This window comes from Alligator mississippiensis, chromosome 2 (assembly GCF_030867095.1).
Source record: "Alligator mississippiensis isolate rAllMis1 chromosome 2, rAllMis1, whole genome shotgun sequence".
Taxonomy (NCBI): domain Eukaryota; kingdom Metazoa; phylum Chordata; order Crocodylia; family Alligatoridae; genus Alligator; species Alligator mississippiensis.
In genome coordinates, this window is record NC_081825.1 from 237,118,995 (window position 1) to 237,131,866 (window position 12,872).

Genomic DNA, 12,872 nt, shown 5'->3' on the forward strand with positions numbered 1-12,872 from the left:
ATTAAAACTTCTTAAACAGTTTAAACAGTCTGTGTATAATATGAGTGAGAAGGCTGGTGTTAGAATTGTTTACAAAACTACGATACTTTTAATTGATGTCTAGAAATTTGTGTTGTTTAATAATTTTATTTAAGTAGTGTTCCCCTGACAAAGAATGAAAACAACAAGCGTAAAGCCAAATGTTGCTCTTATTTATGCTGATTTCATTTATATTCCTCTACTGACTTAAGAACAACGTGGCTTTAAAGCAGGAGTGTCAAACTCACCCCCATGCCCTAGGTTACATTCAAACCAGGATACTTTTTATAGGCCAGATCCCTGGGGCAAGCAACAGCAGTGGTGAAACCAGTGGCAGCACAGCAGGCCAAGTAGTTGCTTGTCACAGCGGAGGCAGTGCAAATGACAGTAGCCATGGGGCTTCAGGAGCTGTGTTGGCTTAGTCCACATTTGCCCCTGTGCTGTAAAAGGTCACATCCAATGGGGCCTTTGTTTCAGAAGCAGACCCTGCCCCCTGCTAGCTGCACCTCCCAATTCCTTTGTCCATCTATAGTTTAGCAGGCCAGATGCAGCAGCTTTGTGGGCCAAATGTTTGAGTCTGCTGAGAATGCTACTTCTGTATCATGCAACCCCCCCCAATAAAGTCTGTGTCAGTAAAATTGGAAAAATGGATCTGAACTAGTGGGAGTTGGAGTGGTTCTGAGGAATTGAATCTCAGTTTTGAAATTGCCTTGTTACTCCTCTCCATATGTTTCTGAACAGGACTTTGAGAATGCTAAATGTGAAGGGCCAGATTCTAGTCGAACTAGTAGGCGTGTAAATGGACTTAGGTGCCTAAGTGTGATCATGTTCTACCCTGCTTCACTCCTTGGGAAATAGCGTAAAAGATGGCTGCGTTCTTCCCTTTGCCCTTTTTCTCTTTTTTTCTGGCTTAATCTTAAGGATAAATTACCATCTGTTACAAAAATAGAGGCATGAATGGATTTTCATGACTTGAGCAAGGTGGAATAGAATCACACTTAGGCCCCTAAATCCACATAGGTGCCTACTAGGTAGAACAGAATCTGGCCCAAAATGTCTTATGATATAAGAAATCAATCTGTCTCGCATCTATTTTATAGTATAGAACATGGATGGAAGTTAAAAGAGCAGAAGCCTCTAGGAAGAAAAAGCACTTTTTGGTTGACTGTCATAATCCTATGGAAAACTGATGGAAGTATCAGAATTCACAGTCAGTTTGAGTTTTCTGCATTTTCACTGTAGTTTAATGACCAAGCTTATCATCACTGTGAGGAATAATGATAAAAAGGTTCTGCTAAGGTAGTGCTGGCAGTCTACTGGGAGACCACAAATGTAAAGGAACGTAGAGGAACCTTGGAATTTCTTTAGGTCTCAAAGGTGTGCGGCCTGCTTGAAACTTGTATCCCACCAGTTGGAGGAAAAGACTTTTAGGGAAAGGCTTCAGATATTACTGGATCAAAATGGATTATGGGGAGTAAACAGAAAATCCAAATAGCTTTCTTTGATAACTGAATTTCTAAATATCGATCTAGACTTTGGTTAAATAAATTTGATACCATGCTATACAAGAAATCATTAGTTAAGCTGGATATGGATAAGAAAACAAATGATACCAAAATGAATAGGGCAAAGATATTTTTGGACAACACAGCTGATAGATTTTGCTTTCAAATTGTCACCGAATCAGCTAAAGGTAACACTACTTTAAATTTAATTATAGAAAGCAGTGAAGATGCATGTCCCTTGTTTGCTGGTCCTGGTGTTGCTGGCTCTAGTGGCTAAAATCCTAGGTTAGCTGGACCTTTCCAATACAATTAAAATGACTAGGAAAGATTCCTCAGTTACAAGAATGCAGAGAGAACTAAGGAATAGACCATGGCCAATGAAGATAAGAATGTTTTGAGCCTAAAGAGAAAATTTTTCCCTTTTTCCTGGTCTAGTTTCACTGCAGATAGATGTATTCTCAGTATCATACAAGTACCAAATTTAAAGAGATTCTCTTTTACTGATTGCCAATTAATGTGTATAAAAATACAATACAGATTTTTCCAATGTGTTTTCAGATACTTTATATTTCTTTTGAAAACAGCTGTATTCTCTCCTTCATGAGGGTATACATGTAATCTAAATCTATTTCAGAAAAAAAAAGTATTGTACGACTAATTGAAGAAATGACTCATTTCCATCTTTTTATGTTCCGTAGTTATTCAGTCTGATCTGGTTACCATTACTCCCATTTACTTTACACATGGGGGATATCATTTATTCATGTGTGTCATTTAGCATCTTCTCTGATAATGTTGCGCAAGCTGAAACAATCTTGATAGTGTTTTTCAGTCTTCTCATACTGGCAAGCCCTTATTCATCATTTAAAAAAAATCACAATTCCCTTATACTTAGTAGAAAATTAGGAATGAAGTATATCAATTGCAATGACAAGGCTATGTAATTTATTTGCACATATGTGTCTCATGAGGTTGAGGGACAGGATTTGACGTTGAAAGGTAACTCTATTGAGGAAGTTCACGTATGAGATTTTCTTAAATTGTAATACCATTTTCAACTTTTCACGACCTCCCTGATCGCCTTTTGTGGCCCTTTAGGTCATGATTTATCAGCTCAAGTATTTACATTTACACTAGGGGTCGGCAGTGTTTTTGGGTAGAGTGCCAAAAACACCCACAATCTCCACTTGTAAGATGTTGAAGTGCCAGGGGCGGACAGCGGGGAAGGCGTAAGGGGCCCAATCCTTGTTGTGGCAGCACAGCCTTTGCCCCTTCCCTGCTGTCTGCCCCGAGGTGCATGTGCCAAGCAAAATGCCTTTGCATGCCGTACTATGGCACCGATGCCGGGGACCGCCTACCCCTAATCTGCACTTCTATATTTCAGTGATCTTTTGGTGAAATAAATGATGGTGTTTCAGAAAGTAATGGCAATTTCAAAATAAAACTGTTTTGTATGGAGTGAGTGAGAAACTACATAGCAGTGGGAAACACTGAAGGTGGCATTCAGGGTTGCCAGCTGTGTAAACTTATGGACACTCTTTAAAAAATAATAAGGGTAAAAAGTACTAGTTTGTAAAGTCTGTAAAAATAAATAAATAAAACAGTGTCATCCATAAAAAAATTAAGAAACAATGAGCTTGGACAGATGGAATAGAACAGTGCTACCTGGTTTCTGAGCAGGAGTGTAGCATCCTTCAGGGAGCCCTTGTCAGAGCTTTGTGGCTCAGCTGTAGCCTCTTCTCCCTCCTCCCCTCCTAGCCAGTCACGTGCACTGACTGCATCCCTTTGACTGTCCCCTGCCTCTAACAGCTGCTCAACTGGAAGTTTCAGGGTGAAAGTTGCTCTAGCCACAACAGAACTGTGGGGCTGGGATGGGGGAGAGGTGGTGGGTGGGGGCCTATGTCAAGACTGGGGGAGCATGACTGGCTGGGGTAAGGCTGAGGGGAGCAGCATGGTGTGGGGTATGGTTGGAGGTATCAGGAGACCCTGGGGTGGGAGCAGCACAGTGTAAAATCATTGCTGCAGTCAAGCAGGGTTGCCAACTCAAGACTTTTTTTTAAGTGATAATCTGCAAACTTTACTGACAACCAACCTTGTTTTTTCACTATGGTTATTATAAAACCCCTAATTTTTTACTGCTGCCCAGGGCCTGGCAGGAGGGTTACATTTACATTATATAAAACATGTTAGTAGAAAAGTTTGGTTGTCAGTAAAAAGTTTTCAGATGGTCAGTAAAAAAAAAACTCTTGAGTTGGCAATCCTGGCAGCATTGTTGAACATGCCTATCATTTACAACTATGTAGAGAAGTGATATGGTCCAGTAAATGATCATTGCACACAAAATGTGTTTATTATGAAATTGTTGTTTCTTCTTGAACCACCCTTATACATAAAAGAAACTACTTTCAAGACTTCTCAGTAACTGCACCAAAAGCAGTTTATAATTAAACAATATCCCCTCCCTTTCCAGTGCTCTTTGACATAATTTCCCTGGATCTTATCTTTCTTGCATTTCTTTTATTTAAAACACTCATCTAGTAATTTTCTCATTATAACCTAATTTATCAAAATCCAATTTGTGGCTTTTATCTTGGAGTGTGGGGCTGTCACCTCACAGAATATATAGTTCATGTTTATTTTGAAGTGCACATGTGAATCTAGGAAGAAGTGTAGTGCCCCTAATCCTTCAGATGTTTCTCCTGGACACATGCCACTTACTCACGTTTGATAATGTTTTCAAAATGTTTGCAATTCTGTTTGAAACCCAGCTTCACAGTGTTTCCGGGAACATATTTGTACTCCTGAGTGAGGTGGATAATAGTGGCAAATGTAAACTGCATAGCAAGAACAAAGAGCACAAGTATGAAATATGAGGTCATGAGAAACCTTTTAATCCTTGGGTAAGCAGGGCTTGATTTCCAAGATAATATGTATGCAGGAGAAAAACATCAAGACCAACTGGCTTAGTTGCCATATGCTAAAAGGGGACAAGTGGAGCCTTAAATTTTAATCATCTTTAATTATCTGGTAGTTTTTTCAAGTTTGGATTTGTAGCTTAACACCATAAAAAGGTACCAGTATTTTGTTCCTGACAGGAACACCACTGAATATGGGGATGATGATGATGAATAATACTCCAATTGTACGGAAATTTTCTTCATCTGGAAAGATACACTCCTTTATATGATTGTCCCCCCATTTTCTCCAGCTCACCTTGAACTTCACATATCTTCACTTTACAGAATTTTGTATAACCTGAATTCTCCAATATCATAGGCACTCCCCTGAGCTGAGTAGCATTGTATTATGACTTCAGAAATCTTTGGTAACTTGAGTAGAAAGCTAGATTTGAGGGCTCTTTTTCCTAGTAATTAGACCCCAGCCTAAATCAATTTAAAATATCTTAGAGGCATCCCCCTGGTCCTCATGGGTGGCCTCTGTAAGGGATTAATACTCATAATTTTAATGTTTAATCCTCTGCCTCCAGGGCTATTTATTAAACATTTCTGGTATTAGCCTTCTCTTATACTGGCCCATCTTTAATTTTTATATACCTGTTACTCAAGAAAGACTCCAAAGGCTCTCCGCAACATTTTAAATCCTGAAATGGAGGCTTCGGTCTGTTTGTTTGTTTCCCTTTCCTTAACAATTACTTTGGATAAGAGAAAAAGGAGCAGTTGAACCAGTCTTTTTCTCTCCCCTGTATTGCTAGAAATACAGCTTCATATTTTAGGGACAAAATGAACGGTAAAATCTCTCAACACCAAGTCAAAGAAAGGAGGAAGTTAGATATCTTATTTTAATCATCAAGAAATGGTCAGAAAATCTAGAAATTCCAAAGCTATTCAGTCTCTCAAAAGACCATATCAAATACCTATCAAGCATACACAATATTCAATAAATCCTATCCTGAGGTAATCAGAGTTGCTGTCAGATGTTTCATAAATTATTGGCCTGAAAAGATTTGCTGTTTGGCCATTTAATATTTGTCATTCTTTACCAAAGCACTAGAAAACTGATACTCTGTTTTCAGCTGATACAAGCTTTAAGTACTTTGGGCTTACCTCCATGTAAATTAAGCAGGGAAATAAGTTTCATGTGACAAAAAAAAAAATACATTTCTTGCTCTTTTTTTTTACTTAGAGACAATTATGTTGACTTATGTTGTTTTTTTCTCTGTTTAATTTGCCTTTTACTCGTCACTGTTTTCTGTAATAGTTTATTCTGTAACAGAAATAAAATTAATTTATTTGCCTTCAATTTTATTTGGAGGACAGATGCTGGTCTGGGCAGAGAGTTCGTTTTTGTGCCAAGTTTCTTGATTTTTGCAAAGGTTCTTGAGTGAGTGAACAGAGACAGTCTACATATATTTAGTGTATGTAGCTAAAACTCAGCAGTTAGACCAATACTTAAGCCCCTTGCTTAACTAGAGTCCCAAGCAAGGAGGAGTTCGCTAGGGAGTCTCCTGGAAACTCTCTCACTTCCTTCATTTTAAACTTGGTGAGAGGTAGCAGGGAAAAGGGAGCTTTTTAGGACTAAGAGGCAGCAAACAGTCCAGCTTACAGAGGAGTCTGCTAGGGAAGTTCTGCTTGGAAAGAGAGGCAGCAGATTAAGAGACGCAGAGAAATGGCTAGAGGACATTGCAATCCCAGAACTAGTGCCTCTAACCAGCTCTTCCTCTGCTTGTGCTTGAGGTGTCTGTCTATGCAGGACCGCTCACCATCAAGGCTTCCACCCAGGTCCTGGATTGGCATTGTGGAGACTGTGGCTTGCAGCTTTCCTCCAGTGACAGCAAGGTGGGGGAGTGCCTCCGATACGCGCAGTGCCTCCTGGTGATGTCCTTCAAGGAACAGGCAAGAGAGCTACAAGAGGAGGTGGTGAGGCTGCAAAGCATCCTCCGCCCTGAGGACTTCATCGATTCCATGCTGGAGGAGACCTCTAGGACTGTGGAAGAAGCACTGCCAGAGGTGGTGCTAGAGAAGGAAAAAGACATGGACTCCCAGGAAGGTGAACACTGGAAGCTTGTGACCTCTGGCACCGAGCAGAAGTCTTCATCTCCACCTGCAGCATTTTTCCTGGAGAACAAATATGGGGGTGGCCCTGGCATCAGAGGAGTAGGAACACGTTCTGCTGGTGGAAGAGGCCAGATCAGGCATCCCCAAGATGCCTGCCACCAAGAGGAAGTGATGGGTGGTGGTAGTTGGAGACTCCCTTCTATTGGGACAGAGGCATCCATCTGCTGGTCTGACCTGTTGTCTCAGGAGGTCTGCTGCTTGCCCAGATCTGAGATGTCATGGAGGGATAACCGAAACTTATCCAACCCTCTGACTACTGTCCCATGCTGCTCAACCATGTGGGCACCAATGATACTGCCAAGGGTGACCCTGAGCAGATCAAAAGTGATTACAGGTCTCAGAGTGCAAGGGTGAAGGGAATAGGGGTTCAGGTGGTATTCTTGATCCTTCTTGTCCAGGGGAAGGTCCTGGGCAGAAGTGGACACATCCTTCAGATCAATGTGTGGCTGTGCAAATGGTGTTGCCAACAGAGCTAGGCTTTGGCTGCTTCGACCTGCGATGTTGTTCCAAGAAGGAGGATTGCTCGGAAGAGATGGGATCCACCAGACAAAGAAAGGGAAGAGCATCTTTGCAGACAGGCTCACTAACTTAGTGCAGCGGACTTTAAACTATAGGTTTGCTGGGAGGGTGGAGTTCAAAGCCCTGAGGTAAGTGAGGAAGTGGGTGACCTAGAGTCGGTAACAGGGGAGGGCCTTCTCATTCTTCCTGAGAAAGCAGGACAATCAGCTAGTTACCTCAGCTGTCTGTATGTGAATGCATGGAGCCTGGAAATAAGCAGAAAGAATTGGAAGTCCTCACAGAGTCATGGAACTATGGTTTAATTGAAATAACAGAGACTTGGTGGGATAGCTCACATAACTAGAGCACTGTTATGGATGGATACAAAACATTTTGGAAGGGCAGAAGATGAGGGGGAGTTGCGCTTTATGTAAAAATGCTGTATGTTTGCTCAGAGCTCTGATATGAAACTGGAGATAGGCCTGTTGAAAGTCTCTGGGTTAGGGTCAGAAGGGAGAGCACAAGAGTGATGTTGTGGTGGGGGTCTGCACCAGACTAGGAGGATGAGGCTTTCTTCAAACAGCTAGCGCAGTAGTCACCAGCCAGTGGATCTTTATCCACCGGTAGATCTCAGAGCCTCTTGCAGTAGATCTTGGAGGTTCTTGGAGTTGATCCAAGGCTGGGGTGGGGGGCTGAGTGCCCGCATTGTATGCACACATGTGCCTCAGCCCAGCACATCAGTCCATGGAGGAGGAAAGGGGCGGGGGCTAGTTCAAGGCCCCTTTAGTGAGGGACAGTGCCACAGAGGCAGGAGCAGGGGTAAGTTGAGTGGGGCCCCAGCTGGGTGGGATTTACCTGCTGGGGAGGCGTGCCCCCAAATAATTTTTTCTTCCTCTGCCTCAATCTCCCTCCTCCCCACAGACTTACCTGCTGGGCAGGGAGGAGGGGGTGGCGGCAGCACACGGTAGATCTTGGGCTGCTTCTAAATCCCAAAGGTCATTTCCTACTTAAAAAGGTTGGAGACCACTGAGCTAGCAGAGGTTTCCCCGTCACAGGCTCTGGTTCTCATGGGGGACTTTAGTCACCCTGACATCTGCTGGAAGGGCAACAGTGCACAGGTAATGCAGGAGTGCTGGGGACAATGTCTTGGTGCAAATGTTGGAGACCAACTAGGGGCTGTGCTCTTCTTGACTTACTACTCACAAACAGAGAAGAATTGGTGGGGAATGTAGAAGTGGATGGCAATTTGGACAGCAGTGATCACAAAATGATTGAGTTCAGGATCCTGAGGAAAGGAAGGAAGGAGAGCAGCAGAGTAAGGATCCTGGACTTCAGAAAATCTTGGACTTCAGGAAACTTGTCTTACTCAGGGACTTGATGGGCAGGTTCCCTTGGGAGAGCAGTCAGAGGGGAAAGGAGTTCAGGAGAGATGGTTGTATTTTAAAGAAACCTTGCTGAGGATTCAGAAGTGAACCATCCCAAAGTGCAGGAAGACTAGCAAGTATGCCTGAAGACCAGCTTTGCTTAGCAGGTAACTCTTCAGTGAGCTAAAACACAAAAAGGAGGCTTGCAAGGGGTGGAAATTTGAACAAATTAAATTTGGACAAACGTGTATAAGAGTATTGCTCAGGCATGCAGGGATGAAAGCAGGAAGACCAAAATGCAAGTGGAGTTGCAGCTAATAAGGGATGTGAAGGGTGACAAGAAAGGTTTCTACCTGTATGGCAGCAACAAAAGGAAGACAAGGGAGAGCATGGGTTCCTTACTAAATGGGCGAGGCGGCCTAGTGATAGATGATGCTGAACAGGCTGAAGTACTCAATGCCTTTTTCACCTCAGTCATCAGAGACAAGGTCAGCTCCCAGACTACTGCACTTGGCAGTACAGTTTGGGGAGGAGCAGCCAGCAGTGGCAGAAGAACAGGTTAGGGAGTGTTTAGAAAACTTAGATGTGTACAAGTCTATGGATCTGGACACAATGCACCTGAGGTTGCTGAGTGAGTTGGCCAGTGTGACTGCAGAACTGCTGGCCATTATCTTTGAAGACTTTTGGCGATTGGGAGAGGTTCTGGATGATTGGAAAAGGGCAAATATAGTTCCCATCTTTAAGAAAGGGAAGAGGAGGATCTGGGGAGCTACAGACTTATCAGCTTCACCTCAGTCCTTTGAAAAATCATGGAGCAGGTCCTCAAGTAATCCATTCTAAGCACTTGGAGGAGAAGGTGTTTTATGAACAGGCAGCATGGATTCACCAATGGCAAGTCATACCTGACCAACTTGATTGCCTTCTATGAGAAGGCAATCCATGAGATGACTGGCTCTGTGAATGTGGGGAGAGCAGTGGATGTGATATACTTTGACTTCAGCAAGGCTTTTGATATGATTTTCCACAACTTTCCTGCAAGCAAGCTAATGAAGTATGTGTTGGATGAATGGACTGTAAGATGGATAGAAAACTGGCTGGATCATTGGGCTCAAAGTATAGTAATCAATGGCTCGATGTCTACTTGGCAGTCAGTATCAAGTGGAGTGCCCCAGGGATTGGTCTTGGAGCTGGCTTTGTTCAATATCTTGATCAATGATCTGAAAGATGGGATGGAGTGCACCCTCAGCAAGTTTGCAGATGACACTGAGCTGAAGGGCAGTAGTAAATATGCTGAAGGGTAGAGCTAGGATTCAGAGAGACTTATGCAAATTGGAGAATTTGACCAAAAGAAATCTCTTGAGGTTCAGTAAGGAGAAGTGAAAAGTCCTGTACTTGGGACAGAACAGTTCCATGTGCTGGTACAGGTTGGGGACTGACTGGCTAAGCAGCAGTTTTGAAGAAAGGGACCTTGGGGTTACAGTGGGCAATAAGCTGAATATGAGCCAACAGTGTGCTCTTGTTGTGAAGAAGGCTAACGGCATACTGAGCTGCATTAGTAGGATCAGTGTCAGCAGATCAAAGGAAATGATTCTTCCTTTCTATTCAGAACTGTTGAGGCCACATCTGGAGTACTGTGTCCAGTTTTGGACCCCCCCATTACAGAAAGGATGTGGACAAATTTGAGAGAGTCTGCATTGTGGAGAGAGTGGGGGGAAATGCAAATGGTTTGGAGGCTGGGGCACATGGTTTGTGAGGAGGGGCTGAGGGAACTGGGCTTATTTAGTCTGGAGAAGAGAAGACGGAGGGGATTTGATAACAGACTGCAGCTACCTGAAGGATGGTTACAAAAGAGCTAGACAGTTTTCAGTGGTGGAAGGTGACAGAACAAGGATCAATGATCTCAAGTTGCAGCAAGGGAAATTTAAGTTAGATGTTAGGAAAAATATTCTCATTAGGTGGGTAGTCAAGCACTGGAACAGGTCAACAGAGAGGTTGTGGAATCTCCATCCTTGGAGGCTTTTAAAACCTGGGTAGACAAAGCCTTGGCTGGGATGATATAGTTGAGACCGGTCCTGCTTTGAGCAGGGGGTTGGACTACATGACTTCCTGAGGTCCCTTCCAACCCTAATTTTCTATGATTCTATGATTAAATAATGTGTAGGTATATTTTTTTTAATTCCTCAAACTTTGCCGTGAAATTAGCTTTTTCTACCCAGTTTGTGTAGCATCAGTATTGAAAATCATCTCTCTGGGTTGCAATGCAGAACATAGCAATTTGTTATATGGTATCCACATTTAAGAGATAGTCTAAGCCAGTTCTTTAGGATGGAATGAACAGGTTTAGACCATGGCTAATGTCTAGAGCAAATGACAACTTCTGTTATGAGGAATACAAATTGCAAGTCAGGGAACCAGTGTTTCTTTTCTTGGTTATTTCTTCTACTTTTCTGCAGTTGCTGTGAGATTTCATCAGAATGTGAACAAGGCTGTCTTCAATGAGGTATTTGTCATGCAAATAGCTCACTAATGCTGCTTTTTCCTTAGGGTTAGAAGAGGCCAGACATTATTAGCTACAGGATCATGTTCATTTTTCAGTTCAAATTCAACCTGATTATTTTTCCAGTCACACTTGGATAACAATTCATTTTCAACATACATATCCCCAATTATAAAAGAGATTTTACTGCATACTTCTGGGTTTTTTTGTTACTGTTATATCACTGAAATCAGCATCATTTTGTTTAAATGTAGAAGGGATGCACAGAAAACAAAGGTCTGAAACTCTATTTTAGAATTCCTCTTAATGCTGATACATTTTTTCTCTGCACATATTGCTTTTATGAGATATTGGTTGCAATATTTTTGTTTTTTAAGTGAATGACAGCTGTGCTTTACAGTTATGGTAAGCCATAGGATTGTGATAACTTCTTCTTGGAAACTGTTCAACACATCCTCAGTACTCTTAGAATCCAATCATCAGAGAAGTACAAAAGGGAGTTTCAAATACCATTGCTAATTAAAGGAACAGAGGCGTCAGAAGAAATCATTTAAAGGAAGCTTTAGAGTAATTTTTTCCATATTGCTGTGTTTTCTAATTTTATCTAAAAACACTTAGAACAAAAAAAAAAAAAAGAGGCGGTGAATAGTAGTCTACTCTAGTAATATTTTGCCGTATATATTCAACAGTATTTTCTCATTATTGTTTAGGGCTTGAAAAGATTTATTTGGATTTAGAGATGTATACCTAGCAGCTGTAGATTTGAGTGAAGGTTTGATTAATCCAAGTCAGGGTTGTCCAATATGTGGCCAGCGAAGGGTTGCCCCATGGGTTGTAGGCTCCTGCCTAACTACTGCTCCTTCTGGTGCTGGGGTCTCTGGGTCCCCCTGCCCCTTCCTCCTCTGAGGTTTGATTTCTATCCCAAGCCCTGAGGCCAAGGTGACAGGAGCCTGGAGAGCCTACACAGTGAAGGGACTTTATAGTCTTATGCACCAGGACAGCCTGTGCAGTGGAGGGGGGAGGAGGGGTGCACATCATGGGGCCTGGGGACTCGCATTCTGTGAGGCACATAGTCTTCAGCCATATAGAAATTGGGCAGCCCTGACTCAAGTGAAAAACTCTGTTCCCTAAAACTGTTAGCTTGGAAGGCTTTGACTGCAAGGGTGCACTGATAAAGATTTATTTGGCCATTACCGATGTCTGATTATTAATCAGCCATATTGACCGATATTGATCTGATTTGCCTATATACAGCCCAGTAGTTTGGAGAGCAGGATCGGGCCAATAATTCTGTGGGGGGGAAAGGGGTGTGGGGAGGCAGATCGAGGTCCCCACGGTGAGGGAGGGAATAGGGCTGAGGCAGGGCAGGCACTGCCCAGGTCAGGCCAGGGTGTGGAATGGCACCATGGGCGGCTTGTCCCAGGTGGGACAGGGAGGGAGTGCGGGCAGTGACTCTTGCCACTGCTTGCACCCCTGGGGGAAGCATGGGGGGGCATATGCCCCCTGGATCTGTGTGCGGGATGAGGGTGGGCTGCTTGCTGTGGGCCCGGGGCCAGGGGCTGTGTTGGCCTCTTCCCAGTGAGGGGGCCGGACCAGGGCTGTGTTCGGGGTAGGGCAGGGTGGGGTGGCGGTGGCACTGGCACTGGGAGGGGGGCTGTGGGGTGGCTATGGCAAATGTTGGGGTGATGTTATCAGTGACATTATTGGCTACGCCAGCCAAAAAGAGCCAATTGCCAATAATGTCAATTTTCCTTTTATTGGTGCCGATCCAATATGGACCAATATATCAGTGCACCTCTCTTTGACTGTACCATTCCTGTACATTAAATTAATCCACACTTAGTAGCCTCCCTAAGACTTTCCAATATTTGTTTTCATTTGGCAGTAGCTGGGTGATTTGGAAATGTTTCCTTCC

General features: G+C 43.2%; 1 protein-coding gene across 4 annotated transcripts in view; it reads left to right on the plus strand.

Annotated features, from left to right (window-relative positions):
• TTBK2 (tau tubulin kinase 2) overlaps positions 1 to 12,872 on the plus strand; it is a 222,912-nt gene that overhangs the window by 180,957 nt on the left and 29,083 nt on the right. The window lies entirely within an intron of this gene.